This window comes from Melopsittacus undulatus (genome assembly GCF_012275295.1).
Source record: "Melopsittacus undulatus isolate bMelUnd1 chromosome W unlocalized genomic scaffold, bMelUnd1.mat.Z SUPER_W_unloc_2, whole genome shotgun sequence".
NCBI classification, from domain to species: domain Eukaryota; kingdom Metazoa; phylum Chordata; class Aves; order Psittaciformes; family Psittaculidae; genus Melopsittacus; species Melopsittacus undulatus.
The window spans coordinates 1,403,915-1,425,475 of record NW_022993944.1 but is presented as its reverse complement, the minus strand read 5'-3'; the positions used below and the strand labels follow the sequence as shown (position 1 = coordinate 1,425,475).

General features: G+C 42.8%; 1 pseudogene; it reads right to left on the bottom strand.

The window, feature by feature from the left end:
* Positions 1-21,561, bottom strand: part of LOC117438208 (breast cancer anti-estrogen resistance protein 1-like) — a 45,769-nt pseudogene that overhangs the window by 3,593 nt on the left and 20,615 nt on the right.

The window sequence follows — 21,561 nt, the reverse complement described above, 5'->3', positions numbered from 1 at the left end:
AATCATCTTTGTGGCTCTGCACTGGCCTCTTTCAAGCAATTCCCTGTCCTTCTTGAACTGGGGGGCCCAGAACTGGACGCAATATTCCAGATGCGGCCTCACCAAGGCAGAGTAGAGGGGGAGGAGAACCTCTCTTGCCCTACTAACCACACCCTTTCTAATGCACCCTAGGATGCCATTTGCCTTCTTGGCCACAAGGGCACATTGCTGGCTCATGGTCATCCTCCTATCCACCAGGACCCCCAGGTCCCTTTCCCCTTCACTACTTTCCAGCAGGTCAACCCCCAATCTGTACTGGTACATGAGGCTGTTCTAAGACATTCCACACTTGTTTTTACTGTAAAATGTGCCACTTGTATGGAGAAGCTTGAACCTCCTCAGCAGCACTTACAATTTGGTGCAGGTTCTCTTCCACGCTGGGGGGGGCATGTCATAGATCTCTTGCCCCAGGTCCTACCCATTGGGACCCTTCACTGCCATAGGTGGGGTGTCATAGCCCTGGAAGGGGGGGACGACACAGGACTATGTGTCAGGGATGGTATGAGTACCAGTGTAAGAAACTATAGACTAGAATATTGTTTATTAAGATTTATGTTAAGCCCAATTTAAAAAGTAGCCAACAGACACTGATAAGATCACCGCCAGGTGCCCAGGAAATCGCATATGCAAACAGCCAAGATAACCACCAGGTGCCCAGGAAATCGCATATGCGAATAGCCAAGATGACCGCCAGGTGTTCAGGATGCAAACAGCCACCAGACACTGCTTGTGCAAGATAAGATAACCGCCAGAGGCCCAGGAACCGACAGAGATGTATAAAAAGGGGCTGTTTGAACTGCTCAGCACGGCAGTTGGCGGAGCGCAGACTCCCCTGTTGTCCAGCGCTGTCTTTGCTCATATTCTACTTGCTATAATTAATAAAATTTTAATTGGATTATGATCCGTTGTGGTCTCAATTTATAACAATTTCTGGTGCCGTGACTCGGATAAGGAACGGTGGGCTTTGGTCCTCCGGGGAGGCGCCCCGCGACATTTCGCGGCCCCGCGACCAACAGCCTACCTCAACCTTACTGACGAACCTAAATTCTAGAATAATGAGCAAAGGAAAAACCGGTAAAATCCCATAAAAATTCTGTGCACGGGAGTCCGGACGAAGACGCAGGACGCGTAAGTATATTGCGAAGTTGTTTGCAGGTTTGCCGTTCGGGCAGGATTGGGTTTCCTGGAATATAACAAATGAGAGGTTCGATATACTGAACCAAGCGAGTGTGGACCCTTAAGTACTGTGTTTTCCATATCCCGCCAGGGACTGGGCCAGGAACAAGGGGGAGCGAGTGAGTGTATATTTGTGGATATTCCAGAAGATGGGGGGCGAAGGGCAGCAAGCCTTCAACTCGCATGAATACCCCTCTGGCATATATCTTAGATAATTGGAGAGATTTCCCTGGAACCCTAGGGAAAGATAAGCAAAAAAAATGATAGAATATTGTACTAAGATATGGGGAGGGAAGACGGGTCCCAGTAGAGGTCCCAGTCCCGGGGGCCCAGGCAGAGGTCCCCGGAGTAAGACAATGGGTCAGAGTAAGAGTCGTAATTATAACCCAGGAAAGGATCCAAGGAGAGATCCTAAGAATAAAGCAGGGAGCAACCTACCAGATATACCACCGGACAGTCCCCTGGGGTTAATGATAAAGTACTGGGGCATTCAGCTGTCACAGGAAGGAAAAAGAAAAAAAGTAAGGAAAAAAAAAAATGGTCCATTACTGTATGGAAGTATGGGCAAAAGAAAAAAAAAATTCGACCCGATATTTGGGTCCGCAAGACACAGTGGGTGTCTTGTACAAAAAGATTTTATGCACAAGAGGCAGCGGGCGTCCTATGGTTTACAATCACAGGAGGCAGTGGGCATCTTGTGGTTAGGGTCCTGCAAGACACAGTGGGTGTCTTGTAGAACAGGTTTTGAGGATTTCAAAGGTATGTGCTGCATGAACGTAATCTGACCATTCTGAATCAATCCATGCTAAGCTGGGAAAACTGCAGGAGAATATGCAAAAGCTTAAAATTGTTGGAAGTGGATTGGATGAGGAGTTACTGAATGGTTCAGAGATATACTTAACCAAGGCCTTCTCCAGGTAACATGGATAAGTCTGTCATAAATAATAGAGTAAAAGAATTTACTCACTTTATAGAAAAAGGGGGAACTGATACACGGGTAACCAATGTACAGGGGGGTAATATGATACGCGGATAGACTCCACAACTAGTTAAAGTTGTAAAGTAGGTATGCTTTTATTCAGCGCTGAGGTGCATGGGGATAGCTCCTCCAAAACATGCACGCACCAGGGTGGTTGTCCCTTTACACTTATTCTCTTAAGGTATACATAGACATGAGATTGCTCAATCCGCCTATACATATTTATTACCTATCCCCGCTTCGTATTATAATGAGCCGGAAGGTCCTTTGCACTTGCGCAGTGCCCGTTTTGATCATGGGCAGGGGTCTCAGGATGAAGTAAATGAGTCTTCCTCCTGTGGGCAGGGGTCTTCAAGATGAAGTAAATGAGTCTTCCTCTTCTTAACCTTTACACCTTTTAATCTTCAGACATGGATTTAGGGTTAGTTGGCGCCCAGTCTGCTTCTCCTACTGCTTATCAGTAGGAATAAACATCCGTGTTTTTGTCATGGTCTTAAGGCCTGATCGCCCAGTCTGCTTCTCCCCGGCTTATCAGCAGGACCTTTCATTTGCTTTTGTCAGCAGAACTAGCATCTGCTTCTTCCCCTCCAGCAGTAATCAATGCCTTGGCAAGGTGGCAATGGCAGATATTTAGGACAGACAATACTTTTGTTTAAGCAAAGGAATTCCTTTAACTCCCTTGTACAATTTCTCTGTATTACCCCCCTGTACATTGGCTACCCGTGTATCAATACAGAGAAATTGTACAAGGGAGTTAAAGGAATTCCTTTGCTTAAACAAAAGTATTGTCTGTCCTAAGTACCTGCCATTGCCACCTTGCCAAGGCATTGATTACTGCTGGAGGGGAAGAAACAGATGCTAATTCTACTGACAAAAGCAGATGAAAGGTCCTGCTGATAAGCCGGGAGAGGCAGACTGGGCGATCAAGCCTTAGGACCATGACAAAAGCACAGATGTTTGTTCCTATTGATAAGCGGCAGGAGAAGCAGACTGGGCGCCGACTAACCCTAAGTCCATGTCTGAAGATTAAAAGTTGTAAAGGTTAAGAAGAGGAAGACTCATTTACTTCATCCTGAAACCCTTGCCCATGATCAGAAGGGGCACTGCGCAAGTGCAAAGGACCTTCTGGCTCATTATAATACGAAGCGGGGATAGATAATACATATGTATAGGCGGATCGGGTGAGGCCGCGTTTTCGCTGTATCCCAAGTTTTGGGAGCCAGGACGGACCTGCTAGGGGGGGCAGGTGAAGGGTAAGCGAACCCACCAGGTTTCTGCTGTATCTCAAATTCTGAGAACCGTGAGGAGGGTAAGCGGAACCATAGTGTGAGTGGGGGATCCCATGTGTAACTTTGTGTTTCTGTGTGACTGAGACGTAGCATAGCTACGAAGCGAGTGTGGAGTCCCAATCCGCGGTTCCGTGTCTCCGCGAGGAGAGCGGCCGGAGACGGACGAAGTGTCTATATTTTGTGGTCCTGTCTCTGTCCTGTGTATAAGATTAAAAGAAAAGAAAAAAAAAAGAGAAAAAAAAACCACAAACTGGAAAAAAAAATTGTAAAAATGTCAAAAAAAAAATTTTAAGAGACATGATTGCAAAGGAAATTTTGCTGTAACTGAAACTTGTGTAGGTGCTCTCATATTTTCATAAGTGCATTTGCAGAGCACTGAGAAACTATATAGAGATTTGTAAAAGATTGGCTGAAATGGGAGCCGGTCAAGACAAGGAAATTCTGAGGAAAAGCCCATTGGGTTGATGCGCGGATAGACTCCACAACTAGTTAAAGTTGTAAAGTAGGTATGCTTTTATTCAGCGCTGAGGTGCATGGGGATAGCTCCTCCAAAGCATGCACGCCTCAGGGTGGTTGTCCCTTTACACTTATTCTCTTAAGGTATACATAGACATGAGATTGCTCAATCCGCCTATACATATTTATTACCTATCCCCGCTTCGTATTATAATGAGCCGGAAGGTCCTTTGCACTTGCGCAGTGCCCCTTCTGATCATGGGCAGGGGTCTCAGGATGAAGTAAATGAGTCTTCCTCCTGTGGGCAGGGGTCTTCAAGATGAAGTAAATGAGTCTTCCTCTTCTTAACCTTTACACCTTTTAATCTTCAGACATGGATTTAGGGTTAGTCGGCGCCCAGTCTGCTTCTCCTACCGCTTATCAGTAGGAACAAACATCCGTGGTTTTTGTCATGGTCTTAAGGCCTGATCGCCCAGTCTGCTTCTCCTGCCGCTTATCAGTAGGACCCAACACCTGTGCTTTTGTCATGGTCTTAAGGCTTGGTCACCCAGTCTGCCTCTCCTGCCGCCTATCAGCAGGACCTTTCATCTGCTTTTGTCAGTAGAATTAGCATCTGTTTCTTCCCCTCCAGCAGTAATCAATGCCTTGGCAAGGTGGCAGTGGCAGATACTTAGGACAGACAATACTTTTGTTTAAGTAAAGGAATTCCTTTAACCCCCTTGTACAATTTCTCTATATTACCCCCCTGTACATTGGTTACCCGTGCATCAGGGTTACATTTTGGCACATTGGAAAGAACTGAGAGGATCTTCTGGGGCCTCTGTAAACAAGAAAACGTTGGTAAAATATTGTAACCAATGCTGACCTTCATATACTTTGGAAGATCAAGGAAAATGGCCCAAAAATGGAACTTTGAACTATGATACAGTGTTATAATTAATGTTGTTTTGAGGTGACAAGAAAAATGGAATGTATGCAGATGTGACAGTGCAAAATTAATATACCTCTTCCTGATCCCTTAATTATTGCTTTGGAAAAGAACAGGAAAAACTAAAAGCTAAAGAAATGTTGTTCAGATTGTGATACTGGGGAAAGATGTTAAGAAGTTAAAGAAAGTTAAGGAGGGAGCTCGAGCAGCTCCTGTGTTTAGGCAAACAAATGGAAACAGACATGTTGATAGATGGGACTGAAGGCTGTGGAACCAGATCGGTGTGTGTGCTATGGGGAGTCTGGACCCTGGAAGTTAGACTGCCCTGGAGGGGAATGCCATGGGGCAGCTCCAGTGAATGAATTAGAACTAGAATTACATTAAAGCTGGAAAGCAAAAAAATTTATCCCCTCGTTGGGAGGGACCATTTCTTGTTCTTTTAACTACAGAAACGGCAATAAGAACTGCTGAAAAAGGGTGGACACACGCGTCATGAGTAAAAGGACCCATAAAAGGAAAGTTGTGACTGATACCGGAGAGACCAAGCTGACCCTCAAGAGGACTCGAATAAGTAACTGAAGGAATTTATATTGACTCCTGTAAATTTTATATGGGAAATGCAGATATAGTTGAAATTATTTTAAGAACCAAGTGTCCCAGTTGTGATACACGGGTAACCAATGTACAGGGGGGTAATACAGAGAAACTGTACAAGGGAGTTAAAGGAATTCCTTTGCTTAAACAAAAGTGTTGTCTGTCCTAAGTACCTGCCATTGCCATCTTGCCAAGGCATTGATTACTGCTGGAGGGGAAGAAACAGATGCTAATTCTACTGACAAAAGCAGATGAAAGGTCCTGCTGATAGGCGGCAGGAGAGGCAGACTGGGTGACCAAGCCTTAAGACCATGACAAAAGCACAGGTGTTGGGTCCTACTGATAAGCGGCAGGAGAAGCAGACTGGGCGCCAACTAACCCTAAGTCCATGTCTGAAGATTAAAAGGTGTAAAGGTTAAGAAGAGGAAGACTCATTTACTTCATCTTGAAGACCCCTGCCCACAGGAGGAAGACTCATTTACTTCATCCTGAGACCCCTGCCCATGATCAGAAGGGGCACTGCGCAAGTGCAAAGGACCTTCCAGCTCATTATAATACGAAGCGGGGATAGATAATAAATATGTATATGCGGATTGAGCAACCTCATGTCTATGTATACCTTAAGAGAATAAGTGTAAAGGGACAACAACCCTGAGGCGTGCATGCTTTGGAGGAGCTATCCCCATGCACCTCAGCGCTGAATAAAAGCATACCTACTTTACAACTTTAACTAGTTGTGGAGTCTATCTGCGTATCAATTTGGCGAGCCAGGCAGGAGACCTCTGTCCGGCTGCAGGATCGGCCAAGGGGTGGACATCCTCGGCGCCACAGGCTGTTTGCCTGGAGGACCTCCACTTCTCGTCTGCTCACTGCGGGGACAGACAACAACCTGTGCCGGCTGCGGAGAAACGGTATGCTTGGGGTTTTGGTAATTTAGGTTTTGGTAATTTAGGTGGCCTGTAAGGCGTACGCGTGGCCCGGGGCTGCTGGTAAGGCGCGCAGAGACGTCTGGCGCACAGCGAAGTTCCCCTTGGTTGGTATGGCTTGCAAGCGGGGGGCTCGCCGACCGATAGAGCGGCTGCTAGCGATCCTGGGAGCGGATCGGGTGAGCCCGGGTTTTCCCTGTATCCCAAGTTTTGGGAGCCAGGACGGACCTGCTAGGGGGGGCAGGTGAAGGGTAAGCGAACCCACCAGGTTTCTGCTGTATCTCAAATTCTGAGAACCGTGAGGAGGGTAAGCGGAACCATAGTGTGAGTGGGGGATCCCATGTGTAACTTTGTGTTTCTGTGTGACTGAGACGTAGCATAGCTACGAAGCGAGTGTGGAGTCCCAATCCGCGGTTCCGTGTCTCCGCGAGGAGAGCGGCCGGAGACGGACGAAGTGTCTATGTTTTGTGGTCCTGTCTCTGTCCTGTGTATAAGATTAAAAGAAAAGAAAAAAAAGAGAAAAAAACACAAACTGGAAAAAAAAAAAGTAAAAATGTCAAAAAAAAATTTAAGAGGCATGATTGCAAAGGAAATTTTGCTGTAACTGAAACTTGTGTAGGTGCTCTCATATTTTCATAAGTGCATTTGCAGAGCACTGAGAAACTATAAAGAGATTTGTAAAAGATTGGCTGAAATGGGAGCCGGTCAAGACAAGGAAATTCTGAGGAAAAGCCCATTGGGTTACATTTTGGCTCATTGGAAAGAACTGAGAGGATCTTCTGGGGCCTCTGTAAACAAGAAAACGTTGGTAAAATATTGTAACTAATGCTGACCTTCATATACTTTGGAAGATCAAGGAAAATAGCCCAAAAATGGAACTTTGAAGTATGATACAGTGTTATAATTAATGTTGTTTTGAGGTGACAAGAAAAATGGAATGTATGCAGATGTGACAGTGCAAAATTAATATACCTCTTCCTGATCCCTTAATTTTTGCTTTGGAAAAGAACAGGAAGAACTAAAAGCTAAAGAAATGTTGTTCAGATTGTGATACTGGGGAAAGATGTTAAGAAGTTAAAGAAAGTTAAGGAGGGAGCTCGAGCAGCTCCTGTGTTTAGGCAAACAACAGACATGTTGATAGATGGGACTGAAGGGTTGTTGGCTGGGAGTAAAGGAGGAAACATGGAAAGTGGATAAAAAGAAAGCGGTTGCTTTGAAATTGGTGGAGAAGGAATGTTGAGCAGAGTTGGGGGAGTAGGCTCTTCTGTGGAACCAGATCGGTGTGTGTGCTATGGGGAGTCGGGACCCTGGAAGTGAGACTGCCCTGGAGGGGAATGCCATGGGGCAGCTCCAGTGAATGAATTAGAACAAGAATGACATAAAAGCTGGAAAAAAGAGAGTTTATCCCCTCGTTGGGAGGGACCATTTCTTGTTCTTTTAACTACAGAAACGGCAATAAGAACTGCTGAAAAAGGGTGGACACACGCGTCATGAGTAAATGGACCCATAAAAGGAAAGTTGTGACTGAACCCGGAGACACCAAGCTGACCCTCAAGAGGACTCGGATAAGTAACTGAAGGAATTTATATTGACTCCTGTAAATTTGATATGGGAAATGCAGATATAGTTGAAATTATTTTAAGAGCCAAGTGTCCCAGTTGTTTGAAGTATATTATTACTGGTAGGGGAGACCATGAATAGTTTTTGAGAAATCAATTACAGTTCTTTTTGCATTCAGTGTGAAATTACCACCTCGTTGGAATAGTTGTTGTGGGGTATACCTTTCTGATAGGAAAACCATTCACAACAACTGTAGACTAGACAAGGGAGAGTAACCTCTCAAATAATGATCTACCACACCGTTTATGAATGCAAAGGAACAAAGACAGGCAATTGCATATATAATCAAACTCAGTGAGGACAAATTCAGAAGAAGGAAGATTAATTGGAATAAGTTATAATGAAGTTATAACCAATTCAAGTACCTCACTGTCAATAATTTTTGATGCATGTGATATTATAGATGATAATTTAGATACTAATTGTGGAAGTTTAGAGTGGAGGTGGTACTATAGTAGCCAACCAAAATATATTTGCCCATGTGGATACACCTCTGTGGAAGAAAAAGATGGTCTTGTGTATGCTGGAATACTGCAGGCTGGAGATATGACTACAACCCGTGCCTGCAGGCCAGTAAATTTAACTGAAATTTAACTGAAAAATTGGAAACAGAAAAAAGTAACTAAAATTGGACTTAAAATATATGGAACTGGAGAAGACCCAAATGTGATTATTAGTATTAAGATCAAAGAAAAATATAAAGAGTCAATACAACATCATGTATTATCATGAAATGGAAACTGGAGTCCAATATGAAATTCCCACAGTTGCTAAAAAAATCTCTTTGTAAATCTTGCTGAAAATATAGCTAAAGCATTGAATGTAACTAACTGCTGTGTTTGTGGGGGAAATAACCGGGGAGAGAGATGGCCCTGGGAGGCAATGGAGAGTAATATAAGTGACCCTGCAATCTGAAAAAATCTAAAAGGGAACAAATGGACCAGGCCAACAATGGCAGATTGACTTTACAGAACTGCCAAGGAAGGGGGGTATAGGCATTTGTTACTAAATTGAATAATAATCAAATGGTTTGCTGTCTTGGATTTAAAGGACTCTTTCTTTGGTTAATATTGGCCAAAGAAAACCAGAATTTATTGGCTTTTGAATAAGGAAAATCCTGGCACTGTAAGGAAAACTCAACTAATTTGGACAGTATTACCTGAAGGGTTTAAAACCAGTCCGACGAGTTTTGAAATCAGTTAACACTGGAACTAGAAACATGGAATCCACCACTCAGAGGGACTCTCTTACAATATGTGAATGACCTATTAATTGCTACAGGTACAAAGGAAGAATATGTCTCGTTAATGGTGGGATTGTTGAATTTTCTGGGACTGAATGATTATCAGGTATCCAGACAAAAGGCCAAACTAATTCAAACCTGAGTTTCCTACCTAGGGTATGAAACAACAGGAGAACAGAGAAGTTGGAACTGCTAGAAAAGAAGCCATTTATCAAACACCACGACCATCAGCCATCAAGGAGTACGTACCTGGGAATGACTGGATGATGCAGACATGGATACATGATTATGGTGTTCTGGTAAGACCACTATATGAACTGTTAAAAGAAACCTCTCTCTTTGGAATAGACTGATTCTGTAGAGGAGGGCTTTAAAACAGAGCTAATGAGAACTGCAGCTCTGTGACTTCCGGATGTGACTAAATCATTTTGGCTATATTCCTATGAAGAGCAGGGAATAGCTTTGGTCCTTGCTCAGAAACTAGGACCCTATAAGAAGACAGTGGTGCATTTTTCAAAACAGCTGGATGAAGCAAGCAAAGGAGAGCCCGGATGCCCAAGGGCTGTGGCTGCAGTTGTCATGAACATTGAAGAGGCTTGCAAATTTACCTTGGGACAAAAGATTACTGTACTAGTGTCTCATGTTGTATTAGCAGTTCTGGAACAGAAAGAAGCCCACTGGTTATCTCCTTCATGGTTTTTTTTTTGGTTTTTAAATTTAAGCTGGTGACTCTGATCAGGAAACTGGAAATAATTTGGCCAATATTGAAGCCAAACAAGAAGCTGAACAATCTAAAATCATTCTTTTAATCCCTGATGGCAAACTAACAATTGAGAAATCTAAACCTAGATATTCAAAGGAGGATAGAAAATTGATTGAAGATCTCAAAGGACAGGAAAAAAAGGGGGTTGGGTTCAGATACATGATGGGCGAATTGTAATTCCCTGTAATCAACTCTGGAAGATACTTCAGGAGGAACCTAATAAAACTCATTGGAGTCGCAACTCTTTGTATAAATACTTAGACAGGCAAATTGTAGGAAGGAGAAAATAGAAATCAAATTGGTACACCTGGGAAGGAAGCTAACCAGGACAGTACTGGCAAATAAATTTTCCTGAGTTACCGAGAACAGGTTACTAATATTTGTTGGTGTTAATGGATACTTTTTCAGGGTGGCCAGAAGCATTCCCTTGTAGAATAAATAATGTAAGACAAGTAATTGGAACATCGTTGTATGATATACCTTGTTTTGGAGTACCAGAGGCAATTTCTTCCGACCGAGGCTCGCACTTTAGAGCAAAATAGTTACAAGAACTACACGTACCATAGAGGCCCCAGGTCAGTGGGCAAGTAGAAAAGATGGTTCATCTGATCAAAACATCAGACTGGTAAAATATGTCAGGAAATTGGTACCAAGCCTTACCACTGGCTCTATTAAGGCTTTGAACTAAACCTCGGTCGAAAGAAAAGGCTAGACCATGTAAAATTTTATATGGAAGACCATATGGGGTCCAACAGGGAGTGCCTCTCCAAGTGGGAGAAGAAAACCATGTGGCTGGAACTCGAAGCAGAGGACTGGAGAGTCCAGTACATAATATACAACCTGGAGATTACGTATACATAAAATCTTTCAGACCCACAGAGGAAGAAGATCTCGAACCAAGGTGGAAGGGGCCGTTCCAAGTATTACTCACAACTTTCACTACTATCAAAATTAGAGAACAAAGCGTCTGGATTCAAAAAGGCTCCAAAAGCTCCTTGGAAAATCACATCGAACGGTAATAACAGAAGGGCAGTACAAGTGCTGCACATACTACATGAAGCTTGGCCTAATTAGGTGCACACCCGGGTGCTAGTGTCCGTTTGGTGTACACCCACAAGAGGCAACAGGCATTCTGTGGTTTACAGTCACAGGGGACAGTGAGCATCTTGTGGTTTGGGTCCGCAAGACACAGTGGATGTCTTGTACAAAAGGTTTTACGCACGAGAGGCAGCGGGCGTCCTATGGTTTACAATCACAGGAGGCAGTGGGCATCTTGTGGTTAGGGTCCTGCAAGACACCGTGGATGTCTTGTACAAAAAGGTTTTAGGTGTAAAACAAGAGGCAGCGGGCGTCCTATGGTTTACAATCACAGGAGGCAGTGGGCATCTTGTGGTTAGGGTCCTGCAAGACACCGTGGGTGTCTTGTACAAAAAGGTTTTAGGTGTAAAAGAAGAGGCAGCGGGCATCCTATGGTTTCCAATCACAGGAGGCAGTGGGCATCTTGTAGTTAGGGTCCTGCAAGACACAGTGGGTGTCTTGTAGAAAAAGTTTTGGTTTTTAAGCAGCAGGCATCTGGTGGTTTGAGTCCTGCAAGATACAGTGGGTGTCTTGTAGAAAAGGTTTTGAGGATTTCAAAGGTATGTGCTGCATGAACGTAATCTGACCATTCTGAATCAATCCATGCTAAGCTGGGAAAACTGCAGGGGAATATGCAAAAGCTTAAAATTGTTGGAAGTGGATTGGATGAGGAGTTACTGAATGGTTCAGAGATATACTTAACCAAGGCCTTCTCCAGGTATAATTTTAACATGGATAGGTCTGTCATAAATAATAGAGTAAAAGAATTTACTCACTTTATAGAAAAAGGGGGGACTGATACACGGGTAACCAATGTACAGGAGGGTAATACAGAAAAATTGTACAAGGGAGTTAAAGGAATTCCTTTGCTTAAACAAAAGTGTTGTCTGTCTTAAGTACCTGCCATTGCCATCTTGCCAAGGCATTGATTACTGCTGGAGGGGAAGAAGCAGATGCTAATTCTACTGACAAAAGCAGATGAAAGGTCCTGCTGATAGGCGGCAGGAGAGGCAGACTGGGTGACCAAGCCTTAAGACCATGACAAAAACACAGATGTTTGTTCCTACTGATAAGCGGCAGGAGAAGCAGACTGGGCGCCAACTAACCCTAAGTCCATGTCTGAAGATTAAAAGGTGTAAAGGTTAAGAAGAGGAAGACTCATTTACTTCATCTTGAAGACCCCTGCCCACAGGAGGAAGACTCATTTACTTCATCCTGAGACCCCTGCCCATGATCAGAAGGGGCACTGCGCAAGTGCAAAGGACCTTCCAGCTCATTATAATACGAAGCGGGGATAGATAATAAATATGTATAGGCGGATTGAGCAACCTCATGTCTATGTATACCTTAAGAGAATAAGTGTAAAGGGACAACAACCCTGAGATGTGCATGCTTTGCAGGAGCTATCCCCATGCACCTCAGCGCTGAATAAAAGCATACCTACTTTACAACTTTAACTAGTTGTGGAGTCTATCCGCGTATCAGTTGTTTGAAGTATATTATTACTGGTAGGGGAGACCACGAATAGTTTTTGAGAAATCAATTACAGTTCTTTTTGCATTCGGTGTGAAATTACCACCTCGTTGGAATAGTTGTTGTGGGGTATACCTTTAATTTACCAGAGAGGGCAAGACCGGAGGGAGTCGGTGCTGCAGCTGAAAAGGTCTGCCAAGGGCTGCAACCCCTGGGGCTGTGACCGCTGAGCACTATGATCCTGACCGGACCTCTTTTGGTGTCAGTTCTGATAGGAAAACCATTCACAACCACTGTAGAATGCACTACCACAACTAGACAAGGGAGAGTAACCTCTCAAATAATGATCTACCACACCGTTTATGAATGCAAAGGAACAAAGACAGGCAGTTGCATATATAATCAAACTCAGTGAGGACAAATTCAGAAGAAGGAAGATTAATTGGAATAAGTTATAATGAAGTTATAACCAATTCGAGTACCTCACTGTCAATAATTTTTGATGCATGTGATATTATAGATGATAATTTAGATACTAATTGTGGAAGTTTAGAGTGGAGGTGGTACTATAGTAGCCAACCAAAATATATTTGCCCAGGTGGATACCAATGTCACATAAATCCTGATGATGTACCTAGTCAAACGGCTAGATATCAGTCATCACACCTCTGTGGAAGAAAAGGATGGTCTTGTGTATGCTGGAATACTGCAGGCTGGAGATATGACTATCAATGTAAGACTCTATGAAATTTAATAGCAGGAATAGCTGTACAACCCGTGCCTGCAAGTCAGTAAATTTAACTGAAATTTAACTGAAAAATTGGAAACAGAAAAAAAAAGTAACTAAAATTGGACTTAAACTGGAGAAGACCCAAATGTGATTATTAGTATTAAGATCAAAGAAAAATATAAAGAGTCAATACAACATCATGTATTATCATGAAATGGAAACTGGAGTCCAATATGAAATTCCCACAGTTGCTAAAAAATCTCTTTGTAAATCTTGCTGAATATATAGCTAAAGCATTGAATGTAACTAACTGTTGTGTTTTTGGGTGAACTAACCGGGGAGAGAGATGGCCCTGGGAGGCAATGGAGAGCAATATAAGTGACCCTGCAGTCTGGAAAAATCTAAAAGGGAACAAATGGACCAGGCCAACAATGGCAGATTGACTTTACAGAACTGCCAAGGAAGGGGGGTATAGGCATTTGTTACTAAATTGAATAATAATCAAATGGTTTGCTGTCTTGGATTTAAAGGACTCTTTCTTTGGTTAATATTGGCCAAAGAAAACCAGAATTTATTGGCTTTTGAATAAGGAAAATCCTGGCACTGTAAGGAAAACTCAACTAATTTGGACAGTATTACCTGAAGGGTTTAAAACCAGTCCGACGAGTTTTGAAATCAGTTAACACTGGAACTAGAAACATGGAATCCACCACTCAGAGGGACTCTCTTACAATATGTGAATGACCTATGTCTCGTTAATGGTGGGATTATTGAATTTTCTGGGACTGAATGATTATCAGGTATCCAGACAAAAGGCCAAACTAATTCAAACCTGAGTTTCCTACCTAGGGTATGAAACAACAGGAGAACAGAGAAGTTGGAACTGCTAGAAAAGAAGCCATTTAACCATCAAGGAGTTCTGTACGTTCCTGGGAATGACTGCATGATGCAGACACGGATACACAATTATGATGTTCTGGTAAGACCACTATATGAACTGTTAAAAGAAACCTCTTTGGAATAGACCGATTCTGTAGAGGAGGGCTTAAAACAGAGCTAATGAGAACTGCAGCTCTGTGACTTCCAGATGTGACTAAATCATTTTGGCTATATTCCTATGAAGAGGGAATAGCTTTGGTCCTTGCTCAGAAGCTAGGACCCTATAAGAAGACAGTGGTGCATTTTTCAAAACAGCTGGATGAAGCAAGCAAAGGAGAGCCCGGATGCCTAAGAGCTGTGGCTGCAGTTGTCATGAACATTGAAGAGGCTTGCAAATTTACCTTGGGACAAAAGATTACTGTACTAGTGTCTCATGTTGGATTAGCAGTTCTGGAACAGAAAGAAGCCCACTGGTTATCTCCTTCATGGTTTTTTTTTTGGTTTTTAAATTTAAGCTGGTGACTCTGATCAGGAAACTGGAAATAATTTGGCCAATATTGAAGCCAAACAAGAAGCTGAACAATCTAAAATCATTCTTTTAATCCCTGATGGCAAACTAACAATTGAAAAATCTAAACCTAGATATTCAAAGGAGGATAGAAAATTGATTGAAGATCTCAAAGGACAGGAAAAAAAAGGGGTTGGGTTCAGATATATGATGGGCGAATTTTAATTCCCTGTAATCAATTCTGGAAGATACTTCAGGAGGAACCTAATAAAACTCATTGGGGTCACAACTCTTTGTATAAATACTTAGACAGGCAAATTGTAGGAAGGAGAAAATAGAAATCAAATTGGTACACCTGGGAAGGAAGCTAACCAGGACAGTACTGGCAAATAAATTTTCCTGAGTTACCGAGAACAGGTTACTAATATTTGTTGGTGTTAATGGATACTTTTTCAGGGTGGCCAGAAGCATTCCCTTGTAGAATAAATAATGTAAGACAAGTAATTGGAACATCGTTGTATGATATACCTTGTTTTGGAGTACCAGAGGCAATTTCTTCCGACCGAGGCTCGCACTTTAGAGCAAAATAGTTACAAAAAACTAGCAAAAATTAGAAGCTGATTGGCAACTACATGTACCATACAGGCCCCAGGTCAGTGGGCAAGTAGAAAAGATGGTTCATCTGATCAAAACATCAGACTGGTAAAATATGTCAGGAAATAAATTAATATTGGTACCAAGCCTTACCACTGGCTCTATTAAGGCTTTGAACTAAACCTCGGTCGAAAGAAAAGGCTAGACCATGTAAAATTTTATATGGAAGACCATATGGGGTCCAACAGGGAGTGCCTCTCCAAGTGGGAGAAGAAAACCATGTGGCTGGAACTCGAAGCAGAGGACTGGAGAGTCCAGTACATAATATACAACCTGGAGATTACGTATACATAAAATCTTTCAGACCCACAGAGGAAGAAGATCTCGAACCAAGGTGGAAGGGGCCGTTCCAACTATTACTCACAACTTTCACTACTATAAGCGTCTGGATTCAAAAAGGCTCCAAAAGTTCCCTGGAATATCACATTGAGCGGTAATAACAGAAAGATAGAGTGATCCATGGGTGTTAACACAATGTTGAATCAGAATATAAATCCAGGTATGAGATAAGGGTAGTACAAGTGCTGCACATACTACATGAAGCTTGGCCTAATTAGGTGCACACCCGGGTGCTAGTGTCCGTTTGATGTACATCCACAAGAGGCAACGGGCACAGTAACAGGGGACAGTGAGCATCTTGTGGTTTAAGGTTTTACGCACGAGAGGCAGCGGGCGTCCTGTGGTTTACAGTCACAGGGGGCAGTGGGCATCTCGTGGTTTGGGTAAAGGTGTAAAACAAGAAGCAGCGGGCGTCCTATGGTTTACAATCACAGGAGGCAGTGGGCATCTTGTGGTTAGGGTCCTGCAAGACACAGTGGGTGTCTTGTACAAAAAAGGTGTAAAACAAGAGGCAGCGGGCGTCCTACGGTTTACAATCACAGGAGGCAGTGGGCATCTTGTGGTTAGGGTCCTGCAAGACACGGTGGGTGTCCTGTAGAAAAAGTTTTGTTTTTTTAGGCAGCAGGCACCTGGTGGTTTGAGTCCTGCAAGATACAGTGGGTGTCTTGTAGAAAAGGTTTTGAGGATTTCAAAGGTATGTGCTGCATGAACGTAATCTGACCATTCTGAATCAATCCATGCTAAGCTGGGAAAACTGCAGGAGAGTATGCAAAAGCTTAAGGAAGTGAATTGGATGAGGAGTTACTGGATGGTTCAGAGATATACTTAACCAAGGCCTTCTCCAGGTATAATTTTAAATCAATAGAAGGAACATGGATAGGTCTGTCATAAATAATAGAGTAAAAGAATTTACTCACTTTATAGAAAAAGGGGGGACTGATACACGGGTAACCAATGTACAGGGGGGTAATACAGAGAAATTGTACAAGGGAGTTAAAGGAATTCCTTTGCTTAAACAAAAGTGTTGTCTGTCCTAAGTACCTGCCATTGCCACCTTGCCAAGGCATTGATTACTGCTGGAGGGGAAGAAACAGATGCTAATTCTACTGACAAAAGCAGATGAAAGGTCCTGCTGATAGGCGGCAGGAGAGGCAGACTGGGTGACCAAGCCTTAAGACCATGACAAAAGCACAGGTGTTGGGTCCTACTGATAAGCGGCAGGAGAAGCAGACTGGGCCCAACTAACCCTAAGTCCATGTCTGAAGATTAAAAGGTGTAAAGGTTAAGAAGAGGAAGACTCATTTACTTCATCTTGAAGACCCCTACCCACAGGAGGAAGACTCATTTACTTCATCCTGAGACCCCTGCCCATGACCAGAAGGGGCACTGCGCAAGTGCAAAGGACCTTCTGGCTCATTATAGTACGAAGCGGGGATAGGTAATACATATGTATAGGCGGATTGAGCAACCTCATGTCTATGTATACCTTAAGAGAATAAGTGTAAAGGGACAACAACCCTGAGGCGTGCATGCTTTGGAGGAGCTATCCCCATGCACCTCAGCACTGAATAAAAGCATACCTACTTTACAACTTTAACTAGTTGTGGAGTTTATCCGCGCATCACAGTAGCCAACTAAAATATATTTACCCAGGTGGATACCAATGTCATATAAATCTTGATTATGTACCTAATCAAACAACTAGGTATCAGTCATCACACCTCTGTGGAAGAAAGGGATGGTCTTGTGTATGCTGGGATACTGCAGGCTGGGGATGTGATTATCAATGTAAGACTTTACAAGCTTCAATAGCAAAAATACAAACAAACAATAACTGTACAACCCGTGCCTGCAATCCAATAAATTTAACTCTCATAGATTTGAAAAAAAAAAAAAAATTGGAAACAGAAGCAAGTAACTAAAATTGGACTTAAAATATATGGAACTGGGGAAGACCCAGGTGTGATTATTAGTATTAAGATCAAAAAAACTGGAGTCCAATATGAAATTCTCACAGTTGCTAAAAATCTCTTTGTAAATCTTGCTGAAAATATATCTAAAGCATTGAATGTAACTAACTGCTATGTTTGTGGGGGAACTAACCAGGGAAAGAGATGGGCCTAGGAGGCAATGGAGAGTGATATAAGCGACCCTACAATCTGGAAAAATCGAAAAGGAAACAAAAGGAGACAACAATGGATCTTGCAAACGGGTATAATCTGAAAAAGTTGTTGGCAAAATTTAGAAAATGGTGTAAAACCAATAGGAAATTTACTTTGTGAAGGGGGTTATATGTGGAAGAGAGCAAAGAAAGACTGGGGAAGATGGGGAAATCCCATAGAAATAAACCACCAATTCAGTAACTGGACTAATGGAACTAACATACCAAACAGTTGGCCTACTCCAAATGGATATTATTGAATCTGTAGTGTGAAAAACTAAAGAATAAGGTATTGTTTATTAAGATATATGTTAGGTATATATATGTTAAGCCCAATATAAAGGTTAGACAACAAAAGATATGAAATTGCTTATGCACACAGTTAACGGACACAGCTTATGCAAGATAAGATAACCGCAATCGCTTACACCAATTAAACCAGAAACCGTTTATGCAAACATAAGATGACCACAAGGTGTTACAGAAACTGGCTTGCAAGATGTTCCAGGAACTGGCAGAAATAAGACAAACCACTCCATATAAGGACATAAATGAAGGGTCAACTATGGAACAAAGGAGGAAGACTTCTTATTTCGGCCTCACCGACCACCGGGAGGCAGAAGTCGACCCCCTAGCAACAGCTGAAGCATGCGCAGAGTACCTCAACTACGTCATGAACACGGAAGTAAAAGATGTATAAGGGAGGGCTTTTTGAACTGCTCAGCACGGCAGTAGGCGGAGCGCAGACTCCCCTGCCGTCCAGCCCTGTCTTTGCTCATATTCTACTTGCTATAATTAATAAAATTCTAATTGGATTATGATCCGTTGTGGTCTCAATTTATAACAGTAGTAAAATAACCTTTGCATTTTTACCCCAAAATTGGACAGGTTCATGTATATTAGGAATGATCAGACCTAGTTTCTTCTTATTAAGGAGAAAACAATATAAAAGAGAGCTACAAAATAGAAAGACAATGAGTGGCCACCTGAATGAATAATCTATTATGATTTGACAACTTGGACCGAAGATGCATCCTGGGGATACAGAACTCCTATATGTATGTTAAATAGAATTATAAGGTCACAAACTGTGGTAGAAATAGTAATAAATAAAACAGAAAATGCACTAGGATTAATTGCAAAGCAAAATACTAAAATGAAAACTGCAATATATCAGAATCGTGTGGTTTTAGATTACCTGTTGGCTCAAAAAGGAGTGGTCTGTGGAAAATTTAATCTCAGTGATTGCTGTTTAGGATTAGATCTATTGTTTTTAAAAGAAGGAGGGTTATGTGTAGCTCTCAATGAAGAATGTTGTTCTTTTGCTGACCATACTGGAGTAGTCCAGGACACCATGTCTGAACTCCGGAAAAGGTTAGATCAACGTAAGAAAGATCGTGAGATGGGCAGGTCATGGTATGAAAACTGGTTTAATGTTTCACCTTGGCTAACCACTTTGTTGTCTGCTTTAGCAGGACCGCTTATTATGTTGATTTTGGGACTTATATTTGGGCCTTGTATATTACGCTATGTTTTACACTTTATTAGAGAACGGTTTGGCATAGCTAAACTGCTTATTTTAACTACGAGGTCTGGGGCAAAATATAAGAGTGTATCTATTAATGAGGATGAAGATTGTTGTGAATGCGTTATGCCACGTGAAAGCTATGCCTATTGTAATTGTGAGGTATTACCTTGTGAGTGTTATGACAAATGTTGGGATTGTGGAAAAAGGTTTGCTCGCAGTGCCGAGAATGAAAGTAGCATCTAATAAACAATAATAGGATAAAAAGAAAAAGGGGGGATTGTAAGAAACTATAGACTAGAATATTGTTTATTAAGATTTATGTTAAGCCCAATTTAAAAAGTAGCCAACAGACACTGATAAGATCACCGCCAGGTGCCCAGGAAATCGCATATGTGAATAGCCAAGATGACCACCAGGTGCCCAGGAAATCGCATATGCGAATAGCCAAGATGACCGCCAGGTGTTCAGGATGCAAACAGCCACCAGACACTGCTTGTGCAAGATAAGATAACCGCCAGAGGCCCAGGAACCGACAGAGATGTATAAAAAGGGGCTGTTTGAACTGCTCAGCACGGCAGTTGGCGGAGCGCAGACTCCCCTGTCGTCCAGCGCTGTCTTTGCTCATATTCTACTTGCAATAATTAATAAAATTCTAATTGGATTATGATCCGTTGTGGTCTCAATTTATAACACCAGCCTCCTCTCAGGGACCACTGGGAAGGACAGAGGTGCACAAAACAGCACCAAGGCTCACAATGTGCCCCGTTTTGTGTGTCATTTGTCCAGATTTGGATCCCACGCTGTGACAGAGCATCTCCCTGCCCGCCAACCAGCCTCACCTCCTGGCTGAACAGGCTCAGGACCTCCCCTTGGACAGGCAGCACATTGTAGATCTCCTGGGAGCCCGTGGAGAGGAGGTAACAAGGGAAATAATACTCATCCTGCTTGTCCTTGGGGGAGTCATAGGCAAACACTTGCCCCGCATGTGTGGGCATCAGCACCTGAAAAGAGGGAAAGGGATGAGGTGGGCACCACCGAGCATCCCCAACTTGCCTCCCACCCCACATCACCCCTCCGAAACGCAGCAATGGGGTGGAAAGATGGGTACTGGAACTGTCTGCCACCGGGAATCCGGTGCCCACGGGAGGGCGCTGCCTGGCCAGGCTGCGCTGCCAGGACCGGTATGAGATCACTGTTTATGGCGGCGAGCACCGTCAAGAGACAAAGCCCAGCGGCACGTCTGCAGCGTGCAGAAGTGAACGGCCGATATGGGCACAGAGCCGCGGGCAGGGATCTGCCAGCTCCCGGCGTGTACAGCAGGTCTCTACCCATGGCTCAGTGCCTCCCACTGTGATAAACACATAAATGTATTGGCTTTCGCAAATCATAGATGTGGTTATGTGGATATAACTATACAAGTTTATAGTAACAAAACCAAAGCTCGATAAAGACATAAGATGAGCAAACTGGAGTCATATAGTAGAAGAATCTGTAAAGTTAAAAAGAAGAAAAGGGGGGGGGTTTGCATGCTTGATGGAAGTAAAACTAGTGCCTGTAAAATATAGAGTTAAAATACTTTTCAGCTTAACTTAGGTTGTAGAAAGAGAACAATGTTTATGTTGTTAGCCTGTGGAATTTAGTGGCCACACTAAATGTGAGTTAACTGTTTCACACTGGTCCTCTAAAGTATCTTTAGTTTTAAAGAACAATGTTTGTGTTGTAAGTCTGTGGTGAGATAACAAGATTTAGTGACTCTACTAGGCATGAAGGAGTTATTTCACACCATCCTTCTACTTATCAGTTAGTTTAGAGGCAGAGCTTCTCAAACATCTGCTAGCTTGGGATACTCCTGACCTGCTATAAATTTTGCAGGAAGGTCACACTGTTTCAAATCTTTGCTAGCTATCAGAATATTTACAGATATAACTGGTTTTACCGAGTTGTGTAATTACTGGGACGTCCAACTGTGCCAAAGGTGAAAAGCACACTGTGAGGAAGACTGCTTACTTCATCTTGAAGACCCCTACTCACATGAGGAAGACTGATTACTTCATCCTCAAGACCCCTGCCCACAATCACTGGAGAGCAGTGGGCAGATGCCTGGAGGAGGAGACTTATGATAATAAATTACTGGACTAAATTATAATGTTCCCTGCCTATATGCAGGGATCATGAATATGTATGTGACTAATGGAATTG